Here is a 19427-nt window from a genome sequence, read left to right as displayed (position 1 = left end):
ACATTTAAGCCATGCAGGAGGGGGAAGAATTCCATCCCAAACGAAACTTTGTTTGCCAAGTTTCTAGCTAGCTTTCCTATACGGGGGGTAGGAAACATTCCCAGAAAGAGGATGGCAAATGAAGTTACGATAAACTTAAAAAAGGCAATTCGCAAGGGAGCGTGGTCTTCAACAAATGAAAAAGTGTAAATGGTAATATTCCAGCAAATTAGCTCCTAGAGAAGCCCTTAGGCAGAACTGTAAGCCATTATAATTAAGGATTTGGAAAATATCAGTATTTAATTAGAACCTCTTTTCTTGGTGAAATGCTGTTGTGTTGCTGTAACTTCAGGTGTAAACAACTAAACATACCCATTTCAAAAACATGTTTTGTTGCAAGCCTGGAATCAGTGCTAATGTTAATTTGCTTATCTTGCGGCTTTCTCGCCTGTTTTTTGTTTTGCTTTGTTTTGTCTTATTTGTTTCTGATCAGAGCTGAATTTTAAGAGCATTTTATCTTTAATTTCCGAATGCAGCCATCTCCAATTCCCAGGCTGTTATAGGTATTTATTCACAAACACTGGGGAACATCCCATAAACTACCAACCCCTCCTGTAATCTAATAAACACGGTTCCTCTAATATTTAATGCATATTTGTGGCAGTTGTTTTAGACAAGGAGTTTTCAAATCCATTCCCAATGCAATCAAATATCTTGACAATAGCAAAATGTTTCAGCTTTATCCCTTAACAATAGCAAACATTATAGAAATTGGCTTGTGCCACATGAAATGCTGATTAACACACACACACACACACACACACACTCACTCACGCACACACGCGCACGCACACGGAATACCTGGTGCCTGACTCACGATCAGTCTTAGGCCCCACTTTTTGCACCTGGAAAATTCCAGGCAACAGATAAACCTTTATTCCTTTGCCTATATAGGGATGCGTGTAACTCAAAATGTTTTCCTGCCTTGATGGAGAAGATGAGGCATTATCAAGACTAACACTACAATTTAACGCTTCAGAGGAGCAGTGTATATCATTACTCCCTCTGTAGCCAAGCACACTAATTAATATTTATTGCACCTGTCAAGCCAGTAGCCACAGCCAATCCATTCCTGTGGCAGTTCAATGGGAGACTGGACACCATATTTCTCCTTGGCAGACATGTTTGGGTCATCAGCAAAGACAGAAGCCCCTTTCCCCACCGAGACGTCGTAAACGCTCTCTTTTCTCTTGCAAAATTAAACCATTAATTCTGTTCCTGTTAATTTTTTTCCGTGTTGGGGATTGCTGTAAAAAAGGAAGTGAGGGGAGGATGGAGAAAGGATGAGAAGCCGCTGTGTGTTCAGGATCAGCTGTCTCACGTGTTTATTAGAACAAGGGCTTTTGGAACCCATGACCTTTCCTTTGTATGAGACATCCCTTAAAGGTTGCAGACATGTTGGGGGAGAGATGGTTCTAAATCCTCATGAAGTTTAATCAAAAGTGGCAGACCACCCAGCAGTAAACACGTTATTAAAACTCTTTGGCTTCAAACTTTGTTCAGCATTGTCAACAGACCTCTGTCATCAACAGGTAGCTGGCAGTGGAATTAATTACGCTAGGGTAAAATAATAAATGAAATCTCATATTGCACCTACAGCAAGGAATTTGGCACTCAGCGCAGAGAAGTTTCTATCAAGGCTGTGAATCATTCTATAGTGCATCTGAGTAAACCCAGCATGGCTGTGGAATGAAGTTTACTCAAAAATTTAATTAGGAGAACATGTAAACCATACTGGAGGAAAGTAGGGCACCAAATGCTGCTTTATTTATTTTATTTTACTTTTTTGCTAATTCTATCAGGAGCACCTGTGTCATTAGACCTACACGACCCAGACTGCCAAGCTTTTGATTAACAGGAGGAATACCCGTGAACTGATCACCGAAGATTATGTGGGCCATTAAATTTTCCCTCTGACATAATTACTCTTCCCTTGAGGATGACAATATATTTTTTAAATTTTTAATTTTTAAAACGATTTTATTTATGTATTTGAGAGAGAGCGTGAGAGAGAGAGCACGAGCAGGCGGAGGGGCAGAGGGAGAAGCACACACCCTGCTGAGCAGGGAGCCTGATGCTGGGCTCCATCCCAGGACCCTGGTATCATGACCTGAGCCGAAGGCAGACGCTTAACCAGCTGAGCCACCCAGGCGCCCCAAGGATGACAATATTAAAGCTGATGATAACAAAGCAAGAAGAGCAACAATAGTAAAAGAGCCAGCAGATTCTGAGCTGGCATGATGCCCCAGATACTAAATGCTTTACATATATTATCTCATTTAATTCTTACAACCATTGGAGACAGGAATTATTAGGTCCATTAAACAGATGAGGAATGGAGGTATAGAGGAGGCTTGTAACCAATGTCACCCAGGTATAGTCTGTTATATTCCAAAGCTGTTCTCCTGACTACTGCCTTGTCTCTAGGGTGGAGGCTGCTTCAGAGGGCTCTGGGGGTGGTATGAGAAGAATTCATTAACATGGGAGAGCCACACCTCTGCAACTTCTCTACTGCTGTGCCCTGGCTCCTGCTTGGGTCAGTGTTTCCCTGGGGCAGTTTTATTCATCTCCCAATCTCTGATTTCGAACTCCTTTCTTCCAAGCTCTCCCCATCCAAACTTCTCCCCAGGGTCCATGATGGCTCCCTGGTTACCTTCACTGTATGTTACTCATGTGTGGTAAGGACCATGCTTCTCTGACCTGTCCCTAACACGATTCTTTGGGAGCCTTCCATTCTCTTATTCCATTTCTCTTCTAACTTATTGATAGGCCTGGCGCATACATCCAGTTGCTGTCTGCAACATGATTGATTACTCCTCTCACAGTGCATAATGGCCGCACCAGTAATGTTTCCCCAAAACTACCCTGCAGTGTGTTTATGAGTTTACCACTGCTATGGACTTTGATAGTCAATTTAGCGATTTCTAATTTTTCTTGGGGGGGGGTGGTGGTGGTCCATGATGACTTAGTTGGGGTTGGTAGTGCCCAGGTTGAAGGGAGATTCTTAAAATCCCAACGCTAAGAAGACCGTACAGACCACTGGGGTTTAGGATTAGCCTTTCCATTCACTGGGCTGGCCAGTCACCTTAGCCTCAGATTCCTCACAGTAGGTTGGGGGTATTTGTTCCCCTTTCATAGCATTGTTAGAAAGATTAAATAAGACGACATACCTAACACCTTCAGCACAGTATAAGTACTCACTATTATTAGACGTTTGCATGTAGTTTTCCAGGGGTGGTTTCCCAAGGGTGGTCCTCAGAACAGCAGCAGCGGTATCGCCTGGGAACATGTTAAAGTGCACATTCTCGGGCCCGCCCTAGACCTACTGAATCAGAACTCCTGGGTGTGGGTCCCCGCTACTGCATTTTAACAAGCCCTCATGTGATTGTGATGCTCTAATATTTGGGTTCTCCTTGGCAAGAGTTATATTTTGACTGCTGGACACATGTTTCCCCCTTCCTCTCTTCTTCCTTTGGGTAATGATGGTGGCAGCTTGCTCGCCATCTTTCTCCTCTTCACTCTTGGTGTGTGGGGTAGGGGATTCAGCTGGCTTCCCTATCCAAAGTAAGATTTTGACCGGGAAACTTTGCTCCACTCGTGGCTCACTAATAGATGTCTCCTACTTCCTCTTGCCGTTCTAGTGGAAATCATGGACCCTCTGAGTAGGAGCTAATTCTATGCTCTGTGGATTGTCTGCTTCACTTTTTAGTCCTGATGATTATTCCTAATAATAATAATTACTGAAAGCTTTTCTTTGACTTGATTACTGCTTCATGCTGAAGAAAAAAAAATCCCTTCAATTTTTTTCCCTTTTCTGAGGCCTGACAAATGACTATTACCATGTTAAATCATTCACCTGTGTAAAGCAAAGATTTTTATTTATGTCTCTAATGTTTGTTCTTTAATATCTTTAGAAAAACATAAAATTTGTATTAAATTGTAAATGGGGACTTTCACTCTAAACAAGGGTCGGTGGCTTTTCCCTTTTACTTGTTTGCCATACTTAATTCAACCCTAGAAGACTGGTACACGCATCATTTCCTCCGCATCTCTGTTTCACCGTTGAGTGAAGTGTTTTGAATTAATTTTGTTAAATTATTAATAGCTCACTATTGGAAAACATTCCAGCTCCAGAGTTTATATTTCATCATGCGCTGTGAAGTAATATGGTAGATTCCATGCACACGAATGAATATGCTTCTAGTGGTTAGGTGAAATTTTGGCTCTGGCCTACCCACAATGAATTCTCATGAAGATATAATTTAATAATGAAGTGGATATTTTAGTGTTCATTAAATCAGGACAGTTTCCTGGGAATCAAATGATTAGAATTACAGAATGGCTTGGGTCATTCATTTATTTTACAGAAGTGTGCTAGGCACTCTGTTAGGCACTGGAAGTACAGGGGATTAAAGGAGACATAGGCTTTGCCCCTAAGGACCTCACAGTCTAGTCAGGAAGACAGACAGTCAACAAATCACTAGAATAAATATAAAATGACAACCATGGTAACTGTTATAAAGGAAGGGAAGAAGGTATGTGTGAGCATATGACAGAGAAATTGACCTGGTCTTTCCTGGGAAGTGGTGTTTGCTCTGAGGTGACGCAGGAGTATGATTATTTCAGGTAAGGGGGTAGGATGGTCATGGAAAGGGCACTTTGGAGAGAAGGAACAATATGTACAAATGTCCTGGGGCAGGAGAGAGCATAGCATCTAAGTGGGGCTGAGACAAGGTCAGTGTGGCTAGGAGTCAGGGAACAATTGTGGCCCATCAAGGAGTTTAAAGCAGAAGAAGATGTAAATAGATTAAGGTTTTGGCAAGATCACTCTGGTTGCAGTGTGGGGTGTGGGTTGTCAGGAGACCAGAATGAATGTAGGCAGACTAGCCAGCAGGCTATTTCAGAAGAGATAGCACAGAAGGGCAGAGATGGAGAGAATGAGTGAATGTAAAGATAACAACAGGATGGTGACGGATAGAGAGGTGATTCTCGGATTCTGGTGTGCGTAGGGGTACTGTTCAGCAAGCTAAGAGATCTTTGGAAGAAAACCAGGCTTGCCAGGGAAGCTCATGTCTGTTTTCGGACTGTTGAGTTTGGTGAGCCAAGGGAGGGCAGGATATTTGGGTCTGGGGCTCCGAGGAAAGTCTGAAGTGGTATATGTACATTTGGATTTATCTGTATGTATGTGAAGTTGCATCTACGGGCGTGGATGGGACGATGGGGCCTAGATTCCTACTTTAAGGCACAGCAACATTTAATGCTAAGTAGACGAGAAGACGAGGAGGGAATGGCCAGAGGGAGGGAAGGAAATGAGAGTGAGGTATCACTGAAGCTGAGGAAAGAGAGTATTTCAAGAGAGCAGGAGTGACCACAAAGGCAAAGTATGCCAAGAGAAAAGGCCAGCAGAAAGATCTATTGGATATGAAGAAACCCATGGTTTGGTTTATTTGACACTGGATCTTGGGAAAACATTGGCTGATAATAACCTAACGGTGGTCCCTGAGAATAATTGAAATATGTACTGTTGAGGTTATCCATATCTCCCTACCTGAACCCATCTGCTTACCGCCGAAGAGGGAAGGGAACAGGGAAGAAGACCCCCTGAGGAATGAAAGGTAGTGAAGCATATGCAAAAGCAGGCTCCGGAGGCAAATGTCAAAGTTCAATTCTGACTCCAAACCACGGAGCTTGGCTGGATTTCTTTATCTCCCTGAGTTTCAGTTTCTTTATCTGTAAGATGAGCGGACTACCTTATAGGTACTTGTGAGGATTAAGGAGATAGGGACCAAAAGCTTAGCAGGGTATCTGGCCCACAGTAAAGGTTAAAAACAATTGTTCATTTAATAACTGAGCGATGGATTTCAAGCAAGGAATGAGGAAGCGATATGTATTTTAGCAAGATGACTCTATCTATCTATCTATCTATCTATCTATCTATCTATCTATCATCTAACATCTAAATGGCTTCATAACTGGAAGAATATCATCTATCTAAACGGCTTCATAATTGGAGAATAACAATAACTAAATACAAAGAATGCTCATTTCTGTTACCTTAGAAGGGAGTTTCTAATAGTCATTTACCTTTTCAGTTAATGCCTTTCATGAGGATATAACAACAATCTTAGGAAATGCACAGATGATAAGATGATATGAATGTGGATGTGATAGTAAATATAAACTGTGACAGAATAAAGATTGAAAACAAAACAAAACAAATGGTCAGAATCAAATCAGACAAAAATTTAACAAATCGACTATTGAGTCTAATAAACCAACCACACAAATTCAGGACAGTATAACTCATGTGGCTTTTTTGTGAGATAATTACGGTTTGAATGGACAGTGAGTTCTATGTAAGGCCATGATGGGAGACAGCTGCCCCCCAACAGCTCTGTAGACACCACTGTAATCAACATAACTCAGTTTCTCTCTTCTTTTGGGGCTCCATCTAAACTACATTTCCCAACCTCCCTTGTGTCTGGTTTTTGCCAATGGAATGCAAGAAGATGTGCTTCCCCTCTGGGCCAAGGCAGTTAAGAGCACTAAGTCTTCTCCATAATTTCACTTTTCCCTTGACTTAGGGCTAGACCCAGTGGGGCACTCTGAGGTCCTAGGAAGTGCCAAAGCCCAGGTCCATGAAGGACTGTGTTGAGGAGAGCCCTTCACTGCCATTACCTCCTGATCTGTAACTTCGTATCACCTGAGAAGTGAGCAAAAAACCAAACTATTATTGGTTAAGCCATGAAGATTTGGGGACTATTACCATAATGACCACTATTATTCCTCACTAAAAAAAATCAACAACAATCAAAAATAGAAACGAAACAAAACCACTTCAGTTTTTGGTGATATTAAGAGACAGATGTATGGTGTCCAGTTTAATGGGAAATGATATTCTTATAGAAATTGTCCAGGAAGATACTAAATGACTTGACCAAGTTTTTGTTTTCTATTAGTAGAGCTATAGACCACACCTATAGCCTGACTTTTAGGTTCTTGGCTTCACACAAGAAGACATGGACACGTTAGGAGAGTTCTTGGCATACACTAAACACTCACTATCTGTCAAATGAATAAATATTAAAATGTATACATTCAGTGGTATGACCATAAGGAGAGTTGGTAAATTGAATCCATGTCCTATTAAGGGTGGTTGGAGGAGCTGAGATGATTCAGCCTGCAGAAAATGAGACAGGATGTGTATCACCAACTATTAAAAGTACTATTCTGTAGAAGAAGGCTTAGATCAGTTGATCAGTTCTCTGGGAGCCCACCAGGTAGAACTGGAATAATATCTTGAAGTTAGACATTTCTTTTTTTTAAAATTTTTTTTTATTATATTATGTTAGTCACCATACAGTACATCCCTGGTTTCTGATGTAAAGTTCTGTGATTCATTAGTTGCATATAACACCCAGTGCACCGTGCAATACGTGCCCTCCTTACTACCCATCACCAGTCTATCCCATTCCCCCACCCCCCTCCCCTCTGAAGCCCTCAGTTTGTTTCTCAGAGTCCATAGTCTCTCATGCTTCATTCCCCCTTCTGATTACCCAGACATTTCTGTTCATTGTATGTGATGGAACTTATGGAAGTCCCTCATCAGTCAGAGATGTTCAAAGAAGTGGCCTCTTATAGCATTTGAAGTGTTCAAGCAAAGAGTGAGTGACCATCACTTGGGGGATATTATGGAAGAAATTCAAGTACTGGATGGAGTCCTGGATAAAATGCCCCTTAAGACCTCTTATAACCTTAAGGTTCTACGTTCACATGGTTCTAAAATAAACTTCATCTGGAAGTAGTGTCGACAACAGGCACTGAACATAGAGACTCCCATGGTGGGCCACACATAACTTGTCTGCAGTGAGAGAAAAGGTCCTTTTCATCTTTCCAATAGTAGTACTATTTTGTTCCTTATAGAGCAGAGATTATGAATGTTTCTTCCCAACTGCCTTCTCCAGATTGCTAAATGGGGCTCTGCCTGATAATTTTTTTTATCATGAAAGCAATATTCATAGGAGGGCTCTCCTTACAAGTGGTCTTGAACCGCTGTGGAGAATTTTTAATTGAAGCTCAGTTGATTTGAAATCTATTGCATATCAAGTTGTGTTGCTCTGAGTGCCCACCAAATGCCTGAAGCTCTGTAGGTTACAGGCACCTTCAAGAAGGTTCCAGTCTAAGCAGTTAAAGTCAGCTCTGCCACTGAAGTTGGTGAAGAGCTGGAGTGTGAGCCCAGCTTTGTGCACACTGTGACTTGTAAGAAAGCTGTGAATAGCTCCCGAGTGAGTGTTTCCATTCACAAAACAGAGGCACAGCAATTGGCTTTCCTGAGAGGGATACTGTAAAGATAAAAGAAAATGTGTGTGAAATTGCTTTGACTTTTTAGGAGAAATAAAAGAAACTTTGGAGAGTAGAGCCAAGGTTTATACCAGCTATTCTTTTAAGACAATACTTGGAGTCTAAAGGATGGGCCTCTGATCAACTAGGACCTTGATGTAAATGTCAAGGAATCCTGTACTTTTATTTTGCTATCTATGTTGTCTATTCAGTTTGCGAACTCTCAAGAAGCTTGACCTCATGGAATTATACAAATAAAGTCACGGACAAAATTTATGAAACAAACAAACAAATAAATGATGGGCCTCATTCTCTAATGGGCTCCACATGATGCTTGCCAGTGAAGTCTTCAACTGAAAAGTCAATATGGTACACCTAAAACATCCAAGATTCCCTTTATTGCCACACTAATATGTGAAAATCAAAGCTCACTACTAAGAAACAAGTATTTGTCTGAGGGCGAGTTGACTAAATGGCTAGTATTTAATAAAGCCAATAGGGGTAGAATTAGAAGTTTCATGTAAATTTCCATCTGGCACAATTGTAAAAAGGTATAGAAGCAAGAGAATAACGTGCATACCATATATTACTCTAAGAAAGGATGTAAATTTAAAAGATATAGTGTGTTAAAGTTTGATGATGGTTTTTGAATTTTGAGGGAATATTTAGATTCTTTCCAGGAGGCCACTGATATCCCCAAGGGGCTGTTAATTCCCTCCGAAACTTTTAATGCCTTAATATGTTCTGCAACTATTTTCTGAGTAAACACTAGGAATGAATACATTGAATTTTAAAGTGAATTCTTCCTTTTTTTCACGGTTGTCACGCATTCTATTTCAAATACCACTCTGGCAGAAAAAGCTCTGATTTGAGAGAAATACCAGATAGTTCTACCTAACATAATGAAATCAGCAGGACTTGAGGCTTTCCACACTCTCCTCGTTTGCTCTGCTAACAAGGGCTTTGCCTCCGTTCAGGAAACTCTCACACATCTTGGACGTGAGAGACGCAAGGGATGTATGTACGCAAGGGATGTATGACTCGGAGGAGCTCACGGCCTAGAGCCACTGTGAGATTTATCCGGTGCTCTGATACTGGGCTTAGAATGAGTTTGAGGCTAGATTAACCAGGAACAACCTGTGAACAGTTACTTAGCTTTGATTATCCTTTTCTTGAATCTTTCTCTTTCTTGAAGATAACGTCTTGGGCTGTGAATCCCATAGATTTTCATGGAGCCCTTTTGGGCTCAGAAATAAAATACTTCAAGTCCAAAGGATGGACTCTCCTTTATTCCTGTTGTCCGGTGGGGTGCTCCGCATCTTGGGCATATTTAATTCATTTCCCACACACTGGCTGCTCTCGCCACACTTAAGAGCATTTGCCGTTGTTATGGACTTAATTGTGTCCCCTTTAAATTCATATGTCGAAGTCCTAACCCATCATACCTGGGAGAGTGACTGCATTTGCAGATAAAGTGCTTGAAGAGGTAATTAAAGTGAAGTGAGGTCATATCGGTGGGCCCTGATCCAATCTGATGGGTGTCCTCCTAAGAAGAAGAAGAGGACTAGGGACGCACACACTCAGAGGAAAGGCCAAGTGAGGACACAGTGAGCAGTGGCCATCTGCAAGGCAAGAGGGAAATCTCAGGAGAAACCAAACCTGCCAAAACCTTGATCTCGGATGTCTAGCCTCCAGAATGGGGAGGAAATAAATGTCTACTGTTGAAGCTGCCCAGTCTGTGGTATAGCAGCCTGAGCTGACTAAGACAGCAACTATTTTTGATACTGCTCCATTTTTGGTAAAGTTGCCAAATTGAGCAGTTATTCCCAAATTTTCCTCCAGGTTCTGCAAATGGCCCCTTTGAGTCCCAACCATTCTTTCGTGCCTCTATGATCAAAGTTCTCTAGCTTTCTGTTCCAGACTTCCCATAAGATTTGAAAAACTTGAAGGCTAAAGAAGGGGAGAAAATCCATTTTTTCTCTTTGAACTCCGCCAGTGTCACCTCAGGAAAGGCTTGGTTGTCACCTTGTTCTCTCCTCAGGAGAAAGGAATGGAGAACCTGGCTGAGATGTAACGCTGAGTCTCTGCAGTGATGTTTGTCTCAAGATGTACCAGAGAAACTGCACTAGTGGGAGTGATGGGTGGCCCTGCCCGTCTGCAGTGGGGCAGCTTGGGTTAACTTCTTACGATCCCAGGTGTTGGAAATATACCTGCAGGAGCTTCATGAAGATAGGTATGTTCTAAGGCAGAAACACTAATAGGAGTTCAAATTAAAGAAATGACATGCATTTCTTAAGGAGGGAAATAACACTCAGGAACATTAAATGATTTAATTATGCTTGAAAGTGCTTTTTGAGCTAAAAAATGCAGCAAAAGCAAAGTGTGTTGGGATATAGTTTGAGAAAGAAGCCATAAGAAAAATCTTGAAAGCAAAGTACGTAATCATCCATAGCCATATCGAGGGCAAAGAGGACCCTCCATTAACATTCATTTTGCTTTTTCTAGGACAAGGACCCGGAAGAACAGAGCAATACTTTTGTGTATTATTGAGGCTTAATTATCCCTAGTGGGAAGAAATAGTGTGAGCCTTCAGATTCTTCAACTTAATAGTTCTCAAATATATTAATGTACATTTAACACATAGCATTAAAATCAGTCAATAGTTCTTCTAGGTTCCTTAAGGACATTCATATAAAAGATGACCGCTCCCAAAACCAACTTATTGTTGAGATGTTAGCAGATACTTTCTGGCATTAATACCTGAAAAATTTTATGTGTGTGTGTGTATGTGTATAACAGAATATATATTCGTATATATATGTATACATATATATATATATGACATTCCGTACATGCCAGTATTTACTATAGAAAAGGGTCATGGGCATATTTACCTCCAAATGTTTTTCTAGTAATAAACTAGCATCCTGAATGGAATCTATGGCTTAAATAGATTCTTGAGGCACCTCTGCAGCCTCCAGCTTCAGTTCTAAACTTTAAACAGAATACAAAATGGTCCATGTGGACTGGGATGCGAAGTCCCCCTAACTGAACAGTTCCTGGTATGGTGCAAATTTTCTTTTATGGTGCCAATTAGTGGCTGACTTGTCTTTTTGCCATGTGATGAATTAAAACTGCATGATTTGGAGGCTGGAAAGCTAACCAGCTCCTGGATAGAAGCCCCTGGACACTGCCACTCTTCCAGTTGATCTTTTTGCCCTCCCTGTGTTGGCAAGTACCGCCTCTCTCGCCCACTGCTTACATCTTTCCCTAACAGATGGTTCTTTTTACTAGTCAAGATCCAATCTGGTGATTTACTTTAATATGCTTTGGCCTAAAGAATACCCATGACAGACAGCTAGCACAGCCTCCTGAAGCAAAATTTTGCAAAGAAAAAGTTAAGTAGACACATGCTATCTAGACTGCATTCCATTTTATGCACCCCATAAATCAGAATATTTGTCAACAGCAATTAAAATGTAGTTTCCCCGGTAATAAACATTACGGGGGGAACAAATCAAGTTTCATTTATTCTGTCAGAAACCGAAGGCGAGCGCTTCGTATTATTTTGTGGATAATCTCTGAGGAGTAAACTAAGCACAATTACATTCTTGATTTTAATTAAAACTCTGGGTACCTTTCAAGTTCCGTTAGGGAGATGTCCTGGGTCTGCTTAGCTGAGGTCTGCACTGCGAAGTTAATTTGACATATAACATATTTTTCATGAGGTAACTGTCGCAGGAAGCTGTTTGTAAGAGCGGCCTCTCCAGTGCCTGTGGGCCCCACAAAAAGTAATGACTTCTCCTGAAGCAGCAACTTCGCCAGGAAGTACATCTGCATAACAGTCCCCGAAGCCCTCCCGATAATGTCATTAAGCTGGAAAAAATCAAAGGAAAAGGCGCCCCAAAGATGCTGTTAAAAATGTTGCATTACTCACTGTACACAGAACAACGATAGAACTGAGTCACGGAGTCATTTCAAATCCCGGTAAAAGTGGAAGCATCCCCAAATGCCTGAAAGCGGGGCAGAGGCAGAGGTGACGGGGTGCGAGCTGGCCCTGTGACTCCGAGAAGGCCGCCGTGGAAGGCCCGCGTTCCCGCTGCCGTCTGTGAGGACCCCGTTCTTCGAGAGTGGGCCTGACTCTCCACTCTCAGCCGTTAGTTTTTGTGTTACTTGACCAGGGTTTGGCTTCTCATCTGCTGATTTTCTACTTGGCCCATGTTTTCAACTTCTTTCTACAAAGTAATGAGCAGAACTGCCATGAGGGCGCTGGCTAGTGTGAGCTGTGTTGTTCCTGGCCTGTTGAGGGGAGAGGCCACACACATGGCCCTCTTCCTGACCCTCACCATAACCCTCCTCCCCTCCCCTCCTAGCCAGGATTTCCCTACACTTGTCTGAAAAGTAGACTCTCCTCCTCCAGGGCATTTCTTAAAATCATAGCCGACCTGAGCTACTGTTGGCCTTTGGAGACCATCTTCTCCAGCTGGTGTGTTAATTCACAGATGGCGAGGCTAACGCAGAAAAAGAGAAATAACAGCTTCTCTTGGTCTTTCCAGCCACACATATTCATTGCCACCTTTGACTCTGAAGGGCACTTGATTTATCCTTTCCTGTTGGAGCTTTTCACTTCCAGCAATGATGGCCGTGGTAGTGATATTTATCCCTATTTACATAATAATAATATTATTGTCTATACTCGTGATACTGGGCATTAGATCTGTTTGGCTTATTCACTACTCCTTACGTGTTTGTGCCTTTAAACATCAACCTTCATCCCCTGGCGACTACAATTTTACTCTCTTTTTTACAGCTTTGAATTTTTCGGGTTCCACATATAAATGATATTGTACGTGTCTTTCTTTGTCTGACTTCTCTCACTTAGCAAAATATGCTCAAAGTCCATCCATGGTGTCCCAAATGGCAGGATATTCTCCTTTCTCGTGGCTGACTAACATTCCAGGTAATAGTATTTGTTACTGTTAATAACTCAAAAGCCTGACTACAATGATATATGAACAAGTGTGCTGCGTATACCGTTTAGTATATACCTGATTTCTGTTCTCAGTTCTTGACAGCAACCATCTTTACCACTCATAATAATCTTCTGAAGAAGTATTATAAACCCTACTTTTCAGATGAGCAGACAGAAATTCAGTGAGTGTAAGCAAGTTGCCTGAAGTAACACAACTACTCAGTGCTGGCCAAGCCAGCCCTCCAGCCGAGGGCAGGCCAACGTCATCGTTCCATGCTGAACTGCATCGTGGAGGAGAGCAAGAGGGGTGGTTTGGACCCTTAAAGCTTAGAGGGGAATGGAGAAATGGCGGGCTAGTACTGGGTTTTGAGCTAGAAGGATGGGACCCTATGTTATAAGAGTTATAGGGGTAAGAGGTCCACCCCCTCAAGGAGACCCATGCTCCTTCAGCTTCTTATTTCTCAAAACAATCCTAGCACAGGGTCCCAGAGAGTAGGAGCTCAACCATCATCTGTGGAATAAAGAAAAGAAACGACTACGGACTGGCCGCCCAGTGCTTATTCCCTCATTGCTAACCTTACCTCTTACTTTGCTGCCAACATTCCAACGAGGACTTTTTTAGCCACAAATGTGTCTCTCCTTCCTAACTTCCCCAAGTTTCTGAAGGCTTATTTATATCACTGTCTTTCCAGGACTTTTTTTGAAATTGTGGACTTTCTTTCACAAATATAGAAATCCTCAGCAAAGCTGGCATTATTCTGTGAGTCGGTACTGAGCAGGGTAAGAAAAATAAATAAACACGCAAAAAAACAAAGCCCACTTTGACCAGATCCAGTTCTGGCCACATACAATAATTGCTACAGTTTATGTATTTCCCTGAGTAACTTCTCTTCACGAGATTTTGATCATCAGAGAACATAGGGCCTGATATCTAGATGGGTGAAAAAAAAAGAGATTAAAAAAATTAATCTTACATGTTATCACCACACACACATGAAATGGTAATTATGTGAGGGGATGGAGGTGTTAACTAACCTTATTGTAGTAATCATTTTGCAATATATTCATGTATAAAATCACTATATTGTACACCTTAAACTTACATACGTTATATGACAGCAGTATCTCGATAAAGCTGGAGAGAAAAAGTACCATAATGAATATACACTGCTACCTTTTGTTGGGTATTGAGGTTATTTCTTAGTATCTATGTGTTTGTTTTGATTATGATCAGAAAGGAGCAAGGAGCATCCTGTACACATAATTTTGCCAATCTGCCTGAGTTTATCTATGAAATAAATTCATACAAATAAAAATAGCTCCCCCCCCAAAGAATGGGTAGATGATACCCCAGGTATTAACACACGAGAATTTCCTTTGACTTGCTGTATTCTTCAAATTAACCAAACCTTAGTGAGTAGCAGAAGCTGCACGTGGCCAATGGAAGGAATCCCTGCTAAGCTGGGATTCTGGAATATTCAGCAACTGCTGGCACTGTTGAAAAGCCCTTTACTCCTTTTGCGGGCCCTCCTTTTTTCCTTTGGACTTACTAACTCCAGGACATCAAACAGCTTGAAAGAGTTAATGCAACTCTTCGTCAATCTCTCTTGCTGAGGTTCAGCTTTCTCATTTGTGAAAAGGGCTGTTATGGTCTGAATGTTTGTGTCCCTTCCAAATTCACGTGTTGAAATCCTAACGACCAATGTGATGGTATTACGAGGCAGAATGGCCGGCCAGGAGGTGTTTAGGTCTTGAGGGTAGAGCCTTCACGCATGGGATTCATGGCCCTGCAGAGCTCCTAGCCGCCTTGGCCAGGTGAGGCTACAGCAAAAAGATAGGCCTCCGGGAGGCAGGTCTTCTCCTGACACCAGATCTGCCTGGGCCTTGATCTTGGACTTCCCAGCCTCCAGAACTGTGAGAAATAAGATCCACCTCGTCTCTGGGGTATTTTGTTAGAGCAGCCTGAACAGACCAAAACATTAGCTCTACAAAGTCTGTCTTCAGTGTTATAAGAATTAAATGCAGCATTCATAATAATAATAGCTCACCTTACTATTCTAAGGTATATTTATATCTATCTATACCAATGGCTATCTATCTATTTATATAATCATTTGATCCTTATAACAACCCGGTGAGGTAGAAATCATTTTCTCTCTAACAGAGAAGAAAACCCTGTTCAGTCATGGCCTGAGATCATTGCACTGAGGCAGATTTGTGAATTCCCCAGGGCTCACCCACTCTGGCTCTTGGCACGTCTTCTGGGGCCTGGAACAGTGCTAGGCACAGAGAGGCACCTGCAAATGTACCTTGACTCTGAATTTGGATGCTGGTATTTTTCTCTGCAAAGTCAGAACTGAAAAATCACGAAGTATAAGAAGAACATGCAATTAGTTGTGCTGTGTTGTGGCTTTATGTTCTCCAGCTTGGCTTTGGTCACCCAGTCACAGTAACAAAAATGTCTGTGGGCAGCCAGTCTATCCCTCACTCAACCTCTGCTGGCATCTCATGGCTTCTTAGCTGGTGAAATAATGTTCCATCCTGGCATGTGGATAAGCCCAGTGAGATTTTTAGTGGGCTGAGGGTGTAATATGAAGAAAAAATAGTCCGGGCTGACATGGTGTGCCAGAGACAGCCATTATGGATGATATCATTGTCCTCAATACAGCACTTGGTTAGACTTGAAAAACTCCCTCATTTCCTGCTACATGCAATTCAGGCTTGCCTTTCAACCTCTGCAGTGTTAATCTGTGTAGCCACAGGGTATCTTCAGTCATAAGAGTACAAATCCCTGGTCTAGAAGGTCAAAAACCACATCACCATCACTCTAGATCCTTCCTCCAGCATCCCCTTCCCTTCCCTCACCGCTCCTTGGCCCTCATCGCTTCAAATCTCCTGAAGAAATGGAACATGCAGTCATTCAAAAAATATGTATTGTTGCATAGGTCAAAGCAGTAAACTCCAATTCAACAGAATCTAAGAAGGATTACAATTCTGATCCCCCTGTCTGGTGACAGACATCATCTTTGGAGGAGAAAAAAAGCAGTGTGCCATCAATCCACTCTAGTAGAGAGGGCAGGAGGTACCATGAATTTAACTGTTGTGGTGCCAGGAGGACTCCGGAAAATCTCCCCAGGATGTGCTGTGAGCTGGAATGGCAGCCGCTCCGGCCGAGTTCTTGGTCTCTGTCCAGGATTTGCAAGGAGACTGGCAGTAGCTAAGAAGCCTCTTTGAAATGACTTTGCATTGTGGAAAGAAGTTCACGGTGGATGGAATGTCCTCTCCATTTCTGAACAGAGACGAAAAAGTGCCACTGCATAATAGTGAGTTGTCAAAGAGGGGAGAAAGGGAGGTTGAACAGAGATTCTCTTGCCCTCAGTGGGTTTGGGTTGAAATTTAAAAATAATCAAACTAACTATTATGGCTCTTCTAACGGAGCAGATGGATCATTCTTATATCCGCCCCCCGCCTTTTTTTTTTTTTTTTGTAAATAGAAGAGCAAATGCTTTAAAGGACACCTTACGTGTATCTGAGGGTGAAGAGAACTTTATTAGGAAAGAAATCGTGAAAAGAATAAAGTACTAACATAACATTAGGTTCATAGCTCATGCAAAATGAGGGGGATGTGAAACTCGGAAATCAAAAAAATGCAGGGATGACGGATTGAAGAGGAAATGCTTTGAATCGGCTAATTTTCACAGTCTGAAGGCTGAAAGCAAATTGGGGCATGCGAGGACTATGTGTCAAAAGTTTTAGCAAGAAAAGAGAATGTTCTCAGCAGACTGAATTGTAACGGTTTGGGTGGATCAGAACTCATTATTCAGGTTCATGCTCCTTCACAGAGGCTCCAAGCGGGAGCTTGTTAGAAATGCCAACTCTCAGGCCTCCTCATTGAATCAAAATCTGAATTTTTAAGAAAATCTCCAGATGACATGTATACACATTAAAGTTTGAGAATTTCTGATATAGTCTAGTACTCTCTACTAGTACTCTGGAGTTATTAAGTTTTTCACCTTTTCCTCCCACTATTTATTTACCAAATCCACTACACAATAAACTTGCAAAGAAAATTAAGCCCCATATTATCTGGCAAATATTTTCCTTCAAAAGACGGAAGACGAAGGCTGAGGCCGTCTAGTGAAGCTTTCCCTTGACCTTTCCACTACGATTTCACCCCGTATGTTAGCAAATTTAGTCATAAATAGAAATTGCATTGTCAAAGCACAGGGGTCATGCCAAGTAGCAGCAACAGCATCCACTGAACTCTGTTAATTGTACAAAAGGCTAGTTGGTCTTATTGTGACCGGAAGGTCAGCTAGCAGCTATGTGGAGAGAATGCTCCTTGGGAATATGTACCTTTCCAAATGACAAAATATAATTAAGGTTTGAACTATTAAATGAACTGTCAAGAACACAATTATTATTACTATTGTCTCTCTCTCTTATTTCTTTTTAAAGCAAAATTGGGCTACATTAAAGGCCAAATTCAGATATTAGATCTGTATGGAATTTCTGGTTTGGAGGGTTTTTTTTTCTTCAATAAAAGGGGTTTTCTAAGTTACTATCTCCCATAATAAGCAGCTTTTCTGAATCTTGAGATTGCTATAAGCATACGGAGAATGTGATCTGCCTGTGGTGAACTGCTGAGAGCAAATTTTTGTAAAACGTCCTCAATTTGCTTACAAGCTGATTTTTTAAAAATGTATTATTCCAAATTCTCTTGCTTAGATGATAGGAAATATGTTGGAATAATCCAGACTGGTACTAACACAGTGATCATGTAAACCTCTTTGGTCTTTGTGGATTTTCTTGTCCCCAAAATTTGGAGTATTTATGTCTCTGATATAAAAACTGGCTCCAGCTAACGCTAAGGAGAGCAGAAGATCAAGCAATGAGAACAATGAATAGGGAAAGGGGCAAAAAGTTGAAAAGAGGAAGGAAAGTGAACGAATCTTGATATTGGGGATATCTTAAAAAAATCATTTATTCTTTTGTTCATTTTTCAAATATTTATTAAGGGCCTTCTATTCAAAACACTCTACTAGGCACTGAGGATACATAAGAGTCATACATAAAAGACACGGTCCCTGACCTCATGGAGGTAATAGTCTAGGAGTGGTGACGGGAGCCAGTCAGTAAAATATATGTTGAGTTCTTACTCTCTGTTCTGTCCTTACTTTGTGCCTAGATGCTCTGGGGAATGCCAGAAAACTATGACACAGTAAAGCCTCTTAAGAGGCATTTAGATCACCTGGAGCTTGTGTCATTTACCTTTTTCCCCTTTTTGCTCCTCATCATCTGTTCCCTTCTTTTTTAGTGAGAGTGCCCCGTTTTATGTTGGGGAGCTACAATGAACCCATTAGGTAGAATATAGAGGGATTGTGAATTGCAAGGGGTTGTGAACCCATTAGGTAAAGTATGGAGGGATTGTGAACTGATTTCCCTTATAAAGACTGCCCACAGGGTAAAGCACAACCAGTTGGATATTCTCTCTTTAGAATTTCAATCCTGAGCCAAACTGCAAAAAGCCTGAATTGCTGATTCAATCCTCAGTAATGGTGGCCTGAAGAGCTAGTTCTCAGGATGCTGGACGTACACTCCCAGAGCTTTCTTGGTTTCTGGACTTTTTAAGCCAAGTCTTTCATCTGGGAATTTCTCCATATGCTTTTCAAATAAAATCCTTTTTGTTTACGTTAGCAGAGTTGGTTTACGTTTCTTGCAACCCAAGAAACTTGCCAAGTGAAAGTAGCACCAGAAGTGGGGAGATGGATTCTGGGTAGCAAAGAAAAGTGTATTACAAGTATAGTCACAGCCCTCAAGGAGAATACAGTTCATCTGGAGCTTCCCTACTGGGTTGAGAGCTTTTGTCTTGCTAGAATTATTTCTACAAGTACCAGTATTAGAACACAAATCTTAACTGCCCTACTTTCACAGGGAGTTTCTGTAGGATCTCAGGGTTAAGTAAACTTGAAGGGAGAAAGATCCTAACAGAATCATTGAAGAAAATAAAGAAAGGAAAGAATGAGAAGAAAGACTAAGAGGGAGAGAGAAAATGAGGGGGTGGGGTGGGGGGGGG

The 19427-nt window shown here is 41.6% G+C and overlaps 1 long non-coding RNA gene across 1 annotated transcript in view; it reads left to right on the top strand.

The window, feature by feature from the left end:
* Positions 1-16479: 16479 nt before the first annotated feature.
* The window catches only part of LOC103660131, a 98962-nt gene continuing 96014 nt past the window's right edge, over positions 16480-19427 (top strand). Inside the window, exon 1 of the long non-coding RNA XR_567711.1 lies at positions 16480-16674. This is a non-coding gene — a long non-coding RNA (uncharacterized LOC103660131). The remainder of the gene's footprint in view (positions 16675-19427) is intronic.

The sequence above is a fragment of the Ursus maritimus genome, unplaced genomic scaffold (genome assembly GCF_017311325.1).
Source record: "Ursus maritimus isolate PB19 unplaced genomic scaffold, ASM1731132v1 scaffold_21, whole genome shotgun sequence".
Taxonomy (NCBI): domain Eukaryota; kingdom Metazoa; phylum Chordata; class Mammalia; order Carnivora; family Ursidae; genus Ursus; species Ursus maritimus.
This window is presented reverse-complemented; position numbering and strand designations above follow the sequence as displayed.